The sequence below is a fragment of the Psammomys obesus genome, unplaced genomic scaffold (assembly GCF_907164565.1).
Source record: "Psammomys obesus unplaced genomic scaffold, mPsaObe1.curated_primary_1811, whole genome shotgun sequence".
Taxonomy (NCBI): Eukaryota; Metazoa; Chordata; class Mammalia; order Rodentia; family Muridae; genus Psammomys; species Psammomys obesus.
Window position 1 is genome coordinate 12,767,932 of NW_026585644.1, and position 15,232 is coordinate 12,783,163.

At 42.5% G+C, this 15,232-nt stretch overlaps 1 pseudogene; it reads right to left on the reverse strand.

The window, feature by feature from the left end:
- Positions 1-4,216: 4,216 nt before the first annotated feature.
- LOC129687326 (tRNA-dihydrouridine(20) synthase [NAD(P)+]-like) lies at positions 4,217-11,200 on the reverse strand (annotated as a pseudogene).
- Between the last annotated feature and the right edge of the window lie 4,032 nt (positions 11,201-15,232).

A 15,232-nucleotide genomic window follows, 5' to 3' on the forward strand; every position in this document is an offset into this window, starting at 1 on the left:
ATCTATCTATCTATCTATCTATCTATCTATCTATCTATCTATCTATCGTCTGTCTGTCTTATTTCTTGGAAGGAAGTTACTGATATGATTTGGTCCTTGGCAGAATAGTCAGGAAAGAGTTGCTGCTGCTCCTGTTGGACTCATCCTGGTGGGTGAGGGGGGAAGGCTGGTTTAGTTGATGCTATAACACTGAGGCAGAATTTTCTTTTCTCTGGAAAACCTCAGCTTCTGCTTTGACACTTCAGTTGATTGCATGAGGCCTCACCCACATTTGTGAGGGTAGTTTCCTTTAGGAAACCTATCGGAGATGCAAACTACAACTACAAAGCACCTTCACAGGATCGTAAATGGTAGTGTTTGCTTAAACAGCTGGGCTTTGTGGCCTAATCAAGTTGAAGCATAATAACTGTCTGACCTTTTATATTGTTGAACACCCTTGGTTGGTATTTCTTTGATGTTTCTCTCAAGATCAAACTGGGGTCGTGTGCTTTGGGAGGTAAACTGTGTTATTGTTGTTTTGTTTTGTTTTGTTTTGGTCATTGCAATGAAGGGTTGGGATGGGAATGAGTTCCATGAAATAATAGAAATATTATCTTAGCCAAACCTCTGAAATAGCCAGAAGTTATTTGCTGTGGCCCATCATTTGTATTCTATCAGAATATTCAATTAACCTCATGATGATTACTTTCTAATTTTAAAAAAGATAACATTAGCATTAAGAGCTGCACAAGGCAAATAAGGTTCTTATTTACTCTTTGCCCAGCTTCTCTTTGGGCACTGTCAGTGGCCAAGGGTCTGTCACTTCGTTAAAGTTACATTGTCAAGATTTTACCTGCTTCTCTACTGTTGTCCTTTTGCTGTCTCAGGATCAGGTCAAGATGACACACGCTTAGTTCTCAGGTCTCCTTAGTCCCATTCAGACTGTGACCTGTGACAGGCTCTCCCACCTTTTACAGCCCTGTGACTTTTGAAGAGTTCTGCTTGGTTACTTTCAGTTTGGTTTGTCTTGTGTGTGTGTGTGTGTGTGTGTGTGTGTGTGTTTTTGTTTTTGAGGCTTAGGCTGACATAGTGCATTATGGGAGAGAATATCACAGAATATTCTCAGCGTTGGGGTCCATAGAGTAGCTATGTCTTATTACTAGTAATTTTATCCTCACTCCTGAGGATGGTGGCTTCTCTCCTTTAGATCGCTATGCTCCAGTACTTAAGTCCTCACCGCCCACAGAAGATAATGTGAGACTGCTAATATTGTATTTCTTAAACTTTTACCAACTAAACCACTAATAGATCTTACCTATAACAGCTATCATTCTGGTGTTACACAGACGTTATTCTATTTCCCGCATTCCTTCTACAATTGGAATTGGAATTCTTACGTAAGGAAGAGTTAGTCTTCCACTTATTTATCCAATTCTTTATTTTTATTATCACTGACTCAGGCTTTCATTTTATTCTTTGGGTTATATACTAATAATGCTTAAAATTTATATATTAAAAAGCCTAATGGAAGTTTCAAAGGAATCCTTAAGATAGAAAAGCTGGACATGATGGCTTGTGCCCGTAATGTCAGCACTTGGGAAGGTAAGGAGTACTGTGAGTTAGAGGCCATCTTGGACAACAGAGTGAGATCCTGTCTCTAAATAAATAAATAAAGGGGAAAACAAGTTGGGCATGGCAGTTTCAGCACTCCGAAAGTGGAGGGAGAAGAATCAAAAGTTCAAAGTCATCTCTAGTACATGAGTTTGAGGCCAGTCGAAGCCACACAACTCTGTCTAGCCCACCCTCCCACCACACAATAAAAAGAGAAAAAATACTTTAGTTTCTTTTCTTACTCTGTCCTTACATAGCCAAAGCCAAATCTAAAGCTCTTGAATGTAAGTACATGTACAGTGAAGTGATGTGAGAAAAAGAGCACACGGCTTCCAGTCCAGACCGTGAAGAACCTCAGCAAGAAGCTCACCTGCCTCACTCCAGTTTCCTCCCTCGTGAAATGAGCTTGGGGGCTGGTAGGTTACAGCTACCCCAAAGCACATTCGCAAGGGCAAAAGAGATATTGGGTGTAGAATATTTAGTGCAGAGCCTAGACTGTCTGTGCTTAATAAAATCTCGGTTCTCATTATCAAGAAAAAAAAAATATAGCTAAAGCCATGGTTAACTGTATCCTTTGTGGCTGAACTGGAAGTAATGAATTAAGGGACTCCTGGTAATGAGGTCTCGGGTTAGACTATATCTTGCTTATGTCCTGCCACCTCCCTTTATGCACTCAGTCAAGAATAAGTCATTCTTAAATTTTTGCTGAAGTAGGTCTGACTTTGACAACTGAAAACATTATAGACCTGAAAACAAATATGCATCTATCTTCAGAGCCCGGCCCTCTTCCCACGCAGTATCTGCCCTCTGGGTCCTTCAACCCCACACACCATGAAGCTTTGGTATACCTGGTTAACAGAGCCAAGTGCAGTGTCCCTTCCTGCTAGCCCATTGCCTATTGATTTGGGATATTATATCTCATTCTTTTGTCCAATCAAAAAATATTTATATGTACCCACTTCCATGTTTTATTCTTTATCCTTGTTTAAGATCATTCCCATGTCATTTTGTGATGTCATTGTCTCTCTGTAGAGCCAGAAATTTGAGAACCCAAACCAAAACATTTTGTAAGAAACCTTTTGTTTACTTTGAAACACAACATTCCTTTGAGCCTTACACCTCATCTTAAAATCTGGGAGAAGCCAGCTTATATATACATATATACAACAAGGAAGGAGAGAGCTGGCAGCACTGTCTCTTTGATCTGACTCTACCCAAAACTCTACTTAATTGACGTTTAAAACATTCAGCTGAAGGAAGGCAGGAGCCCAGCAGGAGGGGCCAGGAGAGGACAGTGGGGGAAAGGACAGGAGCAGGAACAAAGTGTGTATGACAATGCGGTAGTGAAACTCATGACCTCAGATGCTAACTTAGGATATTAGTAAAGCAAAACATTCAGATGAAGTGTATGTAGCAAAAATTTAACCATTTCAACTACAACCCAGTGACATCCAGTACCTTCATAGAGTTGTTCACCCATCATCTGATCCCCAGATATTTTCATCACCCTCTAAGGACATCCTATACGCAATTACTTTCCATTTCCCCTGCCCCCAGCTCCTAAGAACATTAATCTGATTTCTGCATTGATGAACTCATCCATTCTGGGTATTTCATTTTATTGAAATGACGTAATGTGACCTTTTTGCATCTGGCTTCTTTCATTGTTAGCATGGTGTTAAGGTTCATCCATGATGTGGCGTGTATCAGAAGTTCATCCCTTTTCTGGCCTTGCATGTATTCACAATTGGTTAACTAGTTACCAAATAATGGCCATTTGGGTTGTTTGTACTTTTTGATCATTGTGGGTAGCACTGCTATGAATATTTTTATGTCAGTGTTTTTTGTTAACTTATTTATAATTCTTGTATGTACCTAAGCCTAGAATTACTTTATTTTATAATTCTGCTTAACTTTTCTAGAAACAGCTAAATTGTTTTATATAGTGACAAGATCATTTTTCAGTTCTATCAGCAATGAGTAAAAGATCCAGTTTCTCTATATCATGCCAATATATATTATTTTTACTTCAGAAAAATTAATTGCAGCAATCCTGGTTTGTATGAAGTAGTCTGTCACTGAGATTGTGATTTGCATTTCCCTAAACTATCAATGTTGAACAATTTTCCTTTTCCTTTATTTTTCATGTAGCCCAGACTATGCTCTGCAACATACTTTGCATCAGCTTCCCTACTTGGAGGATTATAGACATATAGTCACCATGCCAACCTTACTTTTTTATTTTTTGAGAGTGAAGGTGTCTTTATTGCATGGTACCAGCACCAATGTCAAGTTAGAGGTGCGGCCTGAAAACGTTGTTTTCGAAGCACATTCAGGTCACTGGGAACTTGGCTTAGCCTATCAGACCTATGAGAGGTGGTATTACCCCTAGACATTCCTTGGCACTTGTTTCAGATTGATGGCCCGGGCCAAGACCTATAACTTCTGCATGTCAAGGCTAGCAAACTGTCCAATGGCATCTTGTTTCGGTTCCAGCACCTGTAATCACCTTCAAATCAGTCCCACACTAGCGGCCCACGGCAGGAGTCCACAGCCTTCCAGGGGATTCTCTTCACTACTTCCGGGTTACAAGTGGTCTCGGTCAGCTGCTCTCGTTTGCTCTTGTTCAGGTCTTGGCTAAGAGGTCAGCTTGCAGGGCATAGAGCTTCCGAACAGCCTCCTCATTGAACACACCAAAGCCAAAGGCCTCACAAATTCCCTGGGAAGGCTGTGCAGCATGAGGCAGCCTTCCCTGGGGTGACTCCAGCTGTTCCCGCAGCATCTGGCACAAGCATATCATACTGCACCGCGTAGCTGATGAACTTCTTCATGGCTTCCTCCAGGGGATGAAGCCATCCTTGAGGAAGACAGAGGGGTTCCACATGGCTGCTCCAGCCACCATCCCTGAGGAGGCAGCCGTGGCTTGCCGAAAGGCTTCTACATCCAAGTGCTGCTGGAGGTGGTGGTAAGATCCTCCACTGGCAACGCCAGGTATGGAGAGGGTTTCGGCGACGGCTCTTGTAGCTTCCCAGCTGAGGTCGTTCCCATTCCTCCCTCAGTGGAATACTCTCTTGGACAGCCCATGTTGACATCAATAACAGCCGCATCACTTTCTACAAGCCTGGCCACAGCAAGGGCTCTCTCTGTGTCAGAAGTCCCGTCTGGAAGACCACTCTGCTCTGTTCTCTTTCAAGCGTGGGGAAGACTACTCTGTCATCAGGAGCAACAAAGTCTGCTGTGCCGAGCATCTCATTGACAACTCGCTTGCACTGAGGCATCTTAAGACCAATCAGCTCCTCACAGTAAACAACCTCTGCTCCATAACCCAGGGCTAGTAGTCACCTTGGTAGAGTCTCCACCTGAACCAGAGGGGCTAAGATGTGTGTATTGTGGTAGCACAGGGAGAGGCTTTTCCCAATCATTCCTCCTCTGCTCTACCTCACAGCCACTCAACTCTAAGGCTCCTCCCTCCTTCCAGACGGTATGATGCATTTGGTGCAGCCATGTCACGCGCCACACTGATCCTCGCCAGCCACCGTACTCAACCTTACTCCTTTTAATTTGTGTATCTTCTTTGGGAAATGTCTATTCAAGCCCTTCGCCCCTTTGTCATTGAATCATCTTCAGTTTTGTTCCTAATTTAAAAGATTTTGTTTTTAATTCTAGGCCTTTGTTAGGTGTCTATTTTCTCTCAGTCTGCAGTTTGAAGACAGCCAGCTTATTCATGTTCCTTTTGTTGCTGAGTCCCTCGATTTCACACCTAAAAACCCATTGCCAAATCCAAGGTCATCAGGCTTCAGTTCTATGCTTTATTCTAAGATTTTAATGTTTTTGGCTATTCGTTCCATTTTGAGTAAATTTTTGTATATGGTCTAAAATACAGGGCTTACTTCATTCTCTTGCCTGTAACTTTCTAGTTGTCCAAACCATGTTTGTTTAAAAGATGCATGTTGTCTCACCTGAAGCTATGACACCCTTACCAAGCTTCGGGCAACCATCTGTACATATTTTTGTGACCTTTGTATCTTCTCTATTCAAACCAGACAACATGGACGTGAGGATTTAGCCTTTAAAAGAAGATTCTCCAATTTAGCATTTGAAGTGTATCCATTTTACTGCTTCATGTTTCTCAAGTCAACACTGCTTTCCCTCCTGGTCACTATCAGTCCAGCCCAACCTCTGTTAACTCCCATCTGCATTGCTGCTGTGGCCATTCCTCAGTAAGCAGTCAGGGTCATCTCCTACAACTAACAACAGAGTCATATGAATATCAGTTCTTTCCGTAAATTCAAAATCTTAACATGATCCCAACATCTACCCTCTGTGCCCCAGTGGTCCCCTTTAGACTCCTTGCACTCAAGCCTCTCTGGATTTCTGGCTGTTTCCTGAGCTCACCAAGCTCTTTAGTTCCCTAAAGCTGTTGCATGTGCAGTTCCCTCTGCCTGGAATAACTGCCACTTTGCTTTTCAGCTAGCTGCTATTCACCCTTCAGCTCATGAATCATAATGTTACTCCCACAGAGAGGCCTTCCTTGACCTGCCCTCTTTTAGTCTCTCTCCAGGAACATTGTAGTTTTTAATTCCCTCATGTTGATCAGAAGCTGTGATCATGTACTCGCATACGTGTGCCCCTTTAAGTGCCCTGGATGGTTTTATGCTGCCGTTGTACTGCCTGCCCCAGGTGCATTATCTAGTAAATAAAAAAAGATCCAAATGAGTAACAAACAATGAATAATGTTTGCTTAATGCTTATTGTCTTGCCAGTATCTTCCAGACAAGAGGGTTTAGTTTATTCTCCAACTCTCCATTCTGCATTTGTTCAGTGGCTATTATTATAGGTGCTGGGACTTAAAATGATACCTGCCATTGAGGCGGCTCCAAAAGGGAAAATATAGTGGACAGAATGGTGGCTCCTAAAACATCAGATCCTGACCTTCCTTAGGACCTGTAAATGTCACCCTTATTTGGAAAAAGAGTCTTACAGATGTGATAGAGGACCTTAAGATAGGGAGATTATATTACTTTATTCAAGTGGACCCTAAATACTGTCTTATGCATCCTAGAATGAGCAGAGGGAGATTTTACATGAACAGGCACCACACACACACACACACACACACACACACACACACACACACACACTGATGAAGTAGATTACAAGGATGTGTCCACAAACAAAAGCATGTCAACAGCCACCAGATGCTGGAGAAAACAGGGAACTGCCTTTCAGCATTTCTGGAAAGACTATGGCCCTGTTGATATCTTGATGTTAGCCCAACAAGACTGGTTTCACAGTTACTGCCTCCAGAATTGCGAGAGACTAGAGTTGTTATAAGATGCCCAGTGTGGGGTTAACTTATTCCGGCAGACACAGGAAACTACACGACACAGGTAGAAGTGAATAAATCTTTGCGAAATGCCATCCCTGGGCAAAAGGACCTCAACGGTGACAGGGGCAAAGGAAGCACTCCTTGGGAAGAGGCCACAAAGAGGTCTCAGAGGAGGGACGCTGAGTTGAATTTTGAAACATAAACATTGATTTCTCAGGCAACATTAGAGGCCACATATGTGGAGATTGTTCCCACAAAGCAATGACACAGGTAAAGGCCTGGGGACACAGTTATAGAACTAGACCATTTGGAAACAGCTGGAAAGTCAGGTGGATGGAGAAGAATAGTGAAAAATATGGAAGCTGGGAATCAAATTCCAACCAGACTGTGAAAGGCCTTGGGTATTATGATGACATACTTTGTCTTTGTTCTCTAAGTAAGAAGAAACTCATGGAAAAGAAAGGGATGATTGATTTGTAGAAACTGCAACAACCTGAAGAGTGGTCTGAAGCTTGGCTCTGCCAGTAACTGAGTCTCAAGATGAGAAGATCAAGAAGCTCAACGATTATATGGAGATGTGGACAGGGAAACAGGTACATCCTCCATCCTGGATGGTTATCACAGGCTGTGGCAATAATCTAGTCAGAGATGCCAAGCTCAGGTGGCGATGGGAAGGTCAGAAGAAGTGTGCTAACTTGAAGACATTGCCTTCAATGTCTTCTTCAACAAAAAGGAGGAATTTGTAACTCCATCTCCTACATTGCGTGTAGAAGAGGGGGTTCAAACATGTGGGGATTGAAAGACACCATGAATAAAATTATGGGGAGGAGGGCAGTCAAATCATTTAGTTCTTGATGGGGTAAAAATGTGTGTGGGGTAGACAAGTTCATGTTTCAGAAGGATGATTACAAATATCTGCTGAAAGTGGAAAACATCAACAAGCATGGGAGTTGGAGGGATAAAAGTGAAGAGGGAGGGAAGTAGATTAAGAACAGGATGAAGGTTAGACCCTGGGCTCCACCAGATCTTGGGGAGAAGGTTTATAGACAGCATAAGATCTCTGAAGCATTATAGAACCGAGAGTATTCTGGAGTCTTATGTGCTGATGACTTTTGTAACATTTCTTTATTTGAAAGACTTTTGATCTCTTAGTAATCTGTATTGTCCTCAGACCAACAAATTGGAGACACTGTTGGCAGCCTACATTTCCATGCCTCCTGGCTTCCTGGAGTCCCACCTAAGGATCCAGTCATGCAATTGGTTAATCTGAATAACCACGTCAATAACCAAACCCTTGATCAAATCATGAAACAATTAATCCAGTGAGAACTTAATGATCTGATCGGTTGGTTGACCATAATGAAAACAAAATGTCCCTTTATCTAGCAATTGGGCTAATTCATCACCATTTTGTAAGATAAGCATTTTCTAGTCATGATCTGGATCCCAGTCAGGTTGGCAATTACTGTGAAGCTATAGAAGCCTGCTTAAATTAATGAGCATCATAACTCATTAACCTCTTGAGCCTGGGCTATGTTCTCGGCATTACTGACAGGCATGAGGCATGAGCAAAGGAGGTGCGACAAATGAAAGAAATCAGGGAGCAAATATAATACAAAGAAAAAAAAAAGAGAATCAGGTGACAAAAAGATGAAGGTAAAATTAAGGTAAAGAGAAAAAGTAAGAAAAGAAAGATATGTATCTGAATTTGTTTCTAAAGGCTGGGTAAAGTAGTTCGGCATTCACAAAAGGAAGGTATGAAGAGGTATAGTTGGAAACAAGTATGTTAATATCAGATAAACCTGGGCTCTAAGTCCTAGATCTGCCCATCCTATTTGTGTGGCTTTGAAGAACATAATGTCTGAGCTTCTTTGCTTCTTTCTGAAAAGTAGCATGCAGAGGTGGCAATCTGCGATCCTAGAGTTGCGTCTAAGCCAGTTCTGCTACATAACAGCTGCACAACCACTAGCAAGTCATTTAACCTCTCTCTGATCTGGTTTCTTCATGTTTTAAAGTGAGGAAAGTAATACCATGTCCTTTATCAGGCCGCACTAGTAAATGAGTTGGTTCTTGAGAAGCAGTTGCGTCATTGTGCTTAATAACGTTAGCTATTAGCTATAAAGTTGTAACAATTAACTTAAAAATGTTTGTGAAAGTGCCTAGTACAACGCTTGGCTTCCAAGCATTAGCGCATAGCTGGTTTCCCCTCTCAGCTCCCCAGGTGGAGGTCATGGTAGAAGAATGACTAGCTTTGAACTACTTGCTCTTTGTGTGAGCATCTGAAAGCCCACTGGGGCCAATTCTAATCCCCTGATGTGTTCCCACTTCACTTGGCTCTTGACAAGCAGATGGGTTGGGGTTCATTTTCAAAGCATTTTGAAGTGTATTAACAAATGATTCACTGACTTTATAGTTAATTGCACAACAGCTTTAAAAGCTCACCACTCTCTGGAGGCAAATTTTTACACTGTATATAGCATGAGAGTTAAAACAGTACTCCAAAAAGAGAGGTCTAAATAGGAGAAATGAAAGTCACTGCTGGTAAAACCTCATAGATAAAAATCACTGCAGCATTCATCTTTTTTTTTTCCATGTGATTCCAGTGTAGAAGATGAAATATTTAAAAATGAGGCAAATCAGGTATGGTGCAGCCTATAATTCCAGCAGTTAGGAAATGGAGGTGGGAGGACCACATAGCACATTCAATATAATTCAGGTAACCCTGAACTATATAGTGAGACCCGGTTTTTAAAACAACAAAAAAACCCTGGGGAGGATCTGCTTAGTGTGTGGAACACCTTAGATTTGACCATCCCCAAGAACAAAGGAAGCGTTTTAGCTCCTTTCCTAACCACGTATTTATAAGGTGTGTGCACCCTGCACATATGCCTTCCTACAACTTAGTAATTGCGTGGAAGCACTTAAATTACTGGAAGGAAAAAAAAGGGAACCATTTCAACACCAAAGTAAAAAAAATGGGCAGGTGTAATTCTCTGAAAATACGTCCATGAACAGATATGAAAAACTCTTGTCTGTGTGTGATTTTACTCCCATAATAAGGTGGCAGTAAGAGACCCCTCCCTCCTTTTTGTCCAGCCACAGATCACCTCCATTTTTGTTTGTTTTGTTTTGTTTTTGATTTAGGGTTTCTCTGTTTAGTCTTGGCTGTCCTGGAAATAGCTCTATAGACCAGGCTGGCCTTGAACTTACAGAGATCCACCCGCCTCTGCCGCCCGAGTGCTGGGATTAAAAGTGTGGGCCACCGCTGCTTGGCTCCACAGATCCCCTCTTGTCTCCTCAGGTTTCATCTTTGCTTTCCAGTGGCTCTGTTCTGGAGACTCTAACAAACTGAGCTATCTGGCAGGTCCTCTCTGGTGTCCTGGTGTAAACATTATATAATCTTACCTTGATTACTTTTGGCCGGGAAGGGGGGTATAAATTGCCCAAGTTTCATTCCTTTCCCTTGCCTCTGAACTCCCAGCATCTGGCGTTTCAGATGCTTGCCACAGAGATGGTTTGTTTGTTTATTTGTTTGTTTGTTTTTACCTAGGGATCCAAATTCTAATCCCTGAGCTTGCTGAGTAAGCACTTTGCACAGTGAGACATCTCTCTGGAACAGGAGAAGGTTGGGGGCATTGGTTGTTTGCTTGGTTTTTGGGAACAGGGTCTCTCTATGTAGCTCTGGCTGTCCTGGAACTCACCGTGTGGACTAGACTGGCCTCGAACCCAAAGATCTGCCTGCCTCTGCCTCCCAAGTGCTGAGATTAAAGGTGTGTGTCACTACACCCAGCAAGGGGCATTTATTTATTTATTTATTTATTTATCTATTTATTTATTTATTTATTTTTACGTATGAAATAGAAGTATCAGTTTGATTCCAATGAAAACCAATTTAAACCTATTTGGAATAAAACTGCACTGCCAACTCCAGAGAGGTAGCAATCTTTCTCTTGCAAATAAAATCTGCTCTGGCATCACTGCCCACCACATGAATCCCTCCCTTTCTGCTCCCCCAAGCTCGTACATCCCCAACAAACGTTCTGTTTCCTTACTGGAGACAACATATCTTATCTCCAGAGGTGAGGTCAGGAGCCCAAGTAGAAGACGGTGTGCCCTACTGAGGTCAAAGGCCCCTTTGAGTCGTTGCTCCCCTCCCACATCTTGGTGACTTGGTATCTTGGTGACACCCAGGTAATAAGCAGATCCAGCTTTGGAGGGGAAGAGATTCTCCTCAGGTAGGATCTTCACAGAGGGGTGGGGGCTGCCTAGCAGGTTCGTCATGGCCACGCTCTAGTTCAAGCTCAGCACGTTTCCATCCTCCTCCCTGGCCAGGAAAATGTTCCCCAGGATGCCCCGCAGCCCTCTGCTGCTCAGGCAGCCACATCCTAGGTGGAAGAGGCAGATACTTAGTAAAGAAAGTTACAAAAGCCGTTTTAAGTCAACTGATTCGTGGCCTTGTCAACAGTGCGTGGAGGTTAACCCAGCACTTGCTGAACCCTTAAAAAGATGGCGGTGTCCCAGTCAAGACCACGTGATCAGCACACTGCTGTGGGTGTGGCTAACTTCGTCTCTCCTGTACAACGGGGAAAGACATCTCTCCTGTGCAAAGTTGCAGGCAAGCAAAATAGTTTCTCCATCGCCTGTTTTGTGTTTGGCTCTCAGTCTGAGCTGCCGAAGAGCAATGGTTTATCGCCTGCTTATCACGGGTTGAGCCTAGGCTAACCTCTGTATCTCTTGTCCTCATCCCCTTAATCCTCAGAGCAACCTCATGAGTCCGACGTCAGCACCGATTCCTTAAGAGATGAAGAAAGATGAGGCAAAGCGGCTTTCTCCACTTCTTTCCAGCCCAGCTCATTGACCAGCCCAGCCAAATCCACGAGTTCCTCGAGTAATAAGGTAGAGTGTTAAAGGAAGTCACCTGACGTCAGCTTCTGGCCTCCATGTGCATTGGCACACGTGCTCCGATATACAGCACACATGCCTATGCACCTATCTTGCCTATCTCCCCTCTTCCTGTTTCCCATATTCCTTCTTGGTCTTTGCCAGATTAAGAAACCAGGATTGGATTGTTATTTGTAGGAGAAAGAGCAATGCTGTCCTGAACAAACGGTAAGGAATGGAGACACCTCTATCTTTCCAGGCTCTCCACTGCACTGCCCAAAAGGCCAGAAGGGAGTCAGTTGTGATGGGAGCTTGGGGGCTGGGGTGAGGATTTGAAGAGCCTGCTTCCTCCTCTGGCCCTTCAGATGTGGCTGTTCCACTCTGCCTTAAGCATCCCAGTTTCAGTCTCACTGACCTCCTCATCCCACAAACCTTGTGGCAGACCATACCTCATCCTGAAGCCCTGTACCTGCTGGCCCTTCCTGAGCAGTTCCCACACTCTCCATCCACAGACCTCACTTCCACAGCATCTCTCAATTTTAACTTAGTTTCTTTCTTTTTTTTTCAAGAAGATATTTAAATTTTTAACTGGTTAGGTCACATATATTCTTAGAATCCTATACAATGTGAATGATGAAATTAGGATGATCATTATCCTTTACCTCAAATAGTTATTATTTCTTTGTGTTGGTAACATACAAAACTCTCTCACTCCTGGATATTTGAAATATACAATAAATTCTTGCTATTTCTTATTTTCCCTATTTACCAGACTCCCTTATTAAAGATTCCAGAAGGGTATTAACCATGTTTATTTTATGATTTTCATAGGAAGATCTCAACCAATTTTTGTTGAATAAATAAGCTTGGTTGTTGAAGCTCCTTATATTAAGATTATATATGGATATATTATCAAGATTTTATATAATTCTCTCAAAATTATTTATACACAGACATATACATATACACATACAGTAGTATAGTGTCAGGTACCCATAGTCTCAGCTCCAGAGAAGGAAGAGGTGGGAGAATTTTTTGAATCCACAACTTTGAGATCAGTCTAGGGACATAGGCACACACACACATATACACAAACGGGAGGGAGGGAGAAGAAAGACAGGGAGGGAGGGAGGAAAGAAGAGAAGGAAGGGAGAGAAAGGGGAGAGGATTCTCCCATAGGCAGTCTTAGAGTCCTGCAGTAGATATAATGCATTTTAAATTTTATTTCACGTACATTGGCACTTTGCCTGTATATGTCTGTGTGAGGGTGTCAGATGAAGGATGAGGAAATGGATGAAGTTACAGACAGTTTGTGAGCTGCCATGTAGGTGCTGGAAATTGAATCCAGGTCCTCTGAAAGAGTAGACAGAACTCTTAACCACTGAGCCATCTCTCTAGCCCTGATATAATACATAGTTAAGGAACCTCTCAGGGGCTAGTCTTAAAGATGTTGGCCGTAACTGTTCTATGGAAGATTAATAAAGGGCAGGGATACATAACACAGATGCACATCATGCACAATCCTCATGAAGCACAGAGCAGCCTGGACAAGAATGCAACAGCCAACCTCGAAGCTAACAGGCAGTAAAGATTCTATGAGATTTTTCACAGCCAAGTAGTATGACATGCATGATTCAAAATGCTCTCCTACCAGCACTGTATGCTACTCCTCCCCAAATAAATCAACTGCCAGCCTAGGTGTAAACACAGGAGAGAGGTGAATTTGTCATGACACAAAGGAAAGGAATGTAGAAGCTGGTTAGTGAACTTCACACGGTATTGCTGGACACCTAAGGACAGTAATATTAGTCCTCAGGGCTGGAGACACTGTTCCTGTCAATGCTGAGACAACGCCATGGGTGTATTGAGGGTGGGGAAGAGGTTGCTCTCCTGGGTGCCCTGTCCCTTTTGACTCTGCAACAGGACAATGATTGCATCGGAAATCCTTTGACGGGGCCTATCTGAAAGCTTGTGTCTGCAGATGAAATCAGGTAGCTGAGTGTAGTCACCTCTTAGTGGAGAATCAGGCACAGAGTAGGAGAGCAGGACTTTAGCTCAAGTGCCACATGGAGTCAGTAACCCTCAGAGCCTGCAATTATTCTTCTTTGGATCATTTTGAAGTTTAGTGAATTTCAAAAGAAACATTATCCCTCAAACAACAAATTGGCATACCCATACTTTGACTGAAATTCTTATTTTCATGGTTTATCAAAAGTTGTCTTTTCAGGATAAAACCAAGGGCTTTCTATAGTCTCCATTAACCTTTTTTTTAGAAACCCAGGCACATTGACACATCTTGTAGTTAATTAGTCATATTTCTGCCACGGGACCCTAAAAGTAAGGTAATCAGAATGAAATGAAGGGGTGTCCTCATTCTGCTAAGGCATGATCAGAGACTCTCCTGCCAACTGTCCACTTTACAGCAAGCAAACTGAGGCTCAGAGAACTGAGAGACCTAACCCCAAAGGAACAGTAAGTCCCGAGTCCCAGGACAGTCTTTCTAGCTTGCTTTGTGCTGAGAATTTTAGTGGAGTGCCCAGTGGGCCTGCTATTCCAGAACTGTAAGCATCCAACAAATGCTAGAATGCTCTTAAACCCTTGCAGCCATGAGTTGCTCCATGCCAACAACAGCTGAGGAACAAACATGTGCCATCTGAAAGGACCCGAGACTTCTGGATTACTGTCATTAACTTACCACTAAGTGGTTGTTATACAAAACTATGTAAATTTACCTAATACTCATCTAACTCATACTTGTTGATCAGCTACTATATATCAGGGACTGGTCTAAGCCATGGAATATAATAGTAAATAAAAGAGTAAAAAGGATAATCACTGTTGTCCTTTGGCTTAGGGTTGAGTGAGGGGAGTCATTCAATAAACAAAATAAGTAAGTTGCATTCCCAGGATGGCAGATAGAGATAAATGCTATGTGTAAGTCAGGAGAGAAGGGTGCAGAGACCAAGTTGGGGAGGGTGGTTATGTGATTGTAGACCGGACAGTCCAGGATGAAACTAAAAATATAGTCTCCCTTGGGCCAAGCCTTGAGGTGGGTGCTTTCAGTAAGCCGTGGGGATGTTGGGGGTGGGGAGTATGAGTGGTCCAGGTGTAAAGACCCCATTACAACACTTAGACGGTGTGTGGACTAAGGATTCTGGGCTAGGAACATTCAGTTAGATGGCTCCTACAAACATAACTTCTACCTCTAGTTAAAAAAAAATCTAGTTAATATATAAGTCCACAGTTTTAACATTTAGCCTGCCATTACCAGAAAAAAAATGATAATTGAGTCTTGGACTGTAACTTATGTAGAAAATCAGCTTTAATCACATTTTCATTAGAAAAAGGTTTAGCTTATTAATAATTTGCGGGCTATGAGGTATTGGGTCATACATGGATCAAAACCATCTCCTTCCTATTTTAGAGGTATTT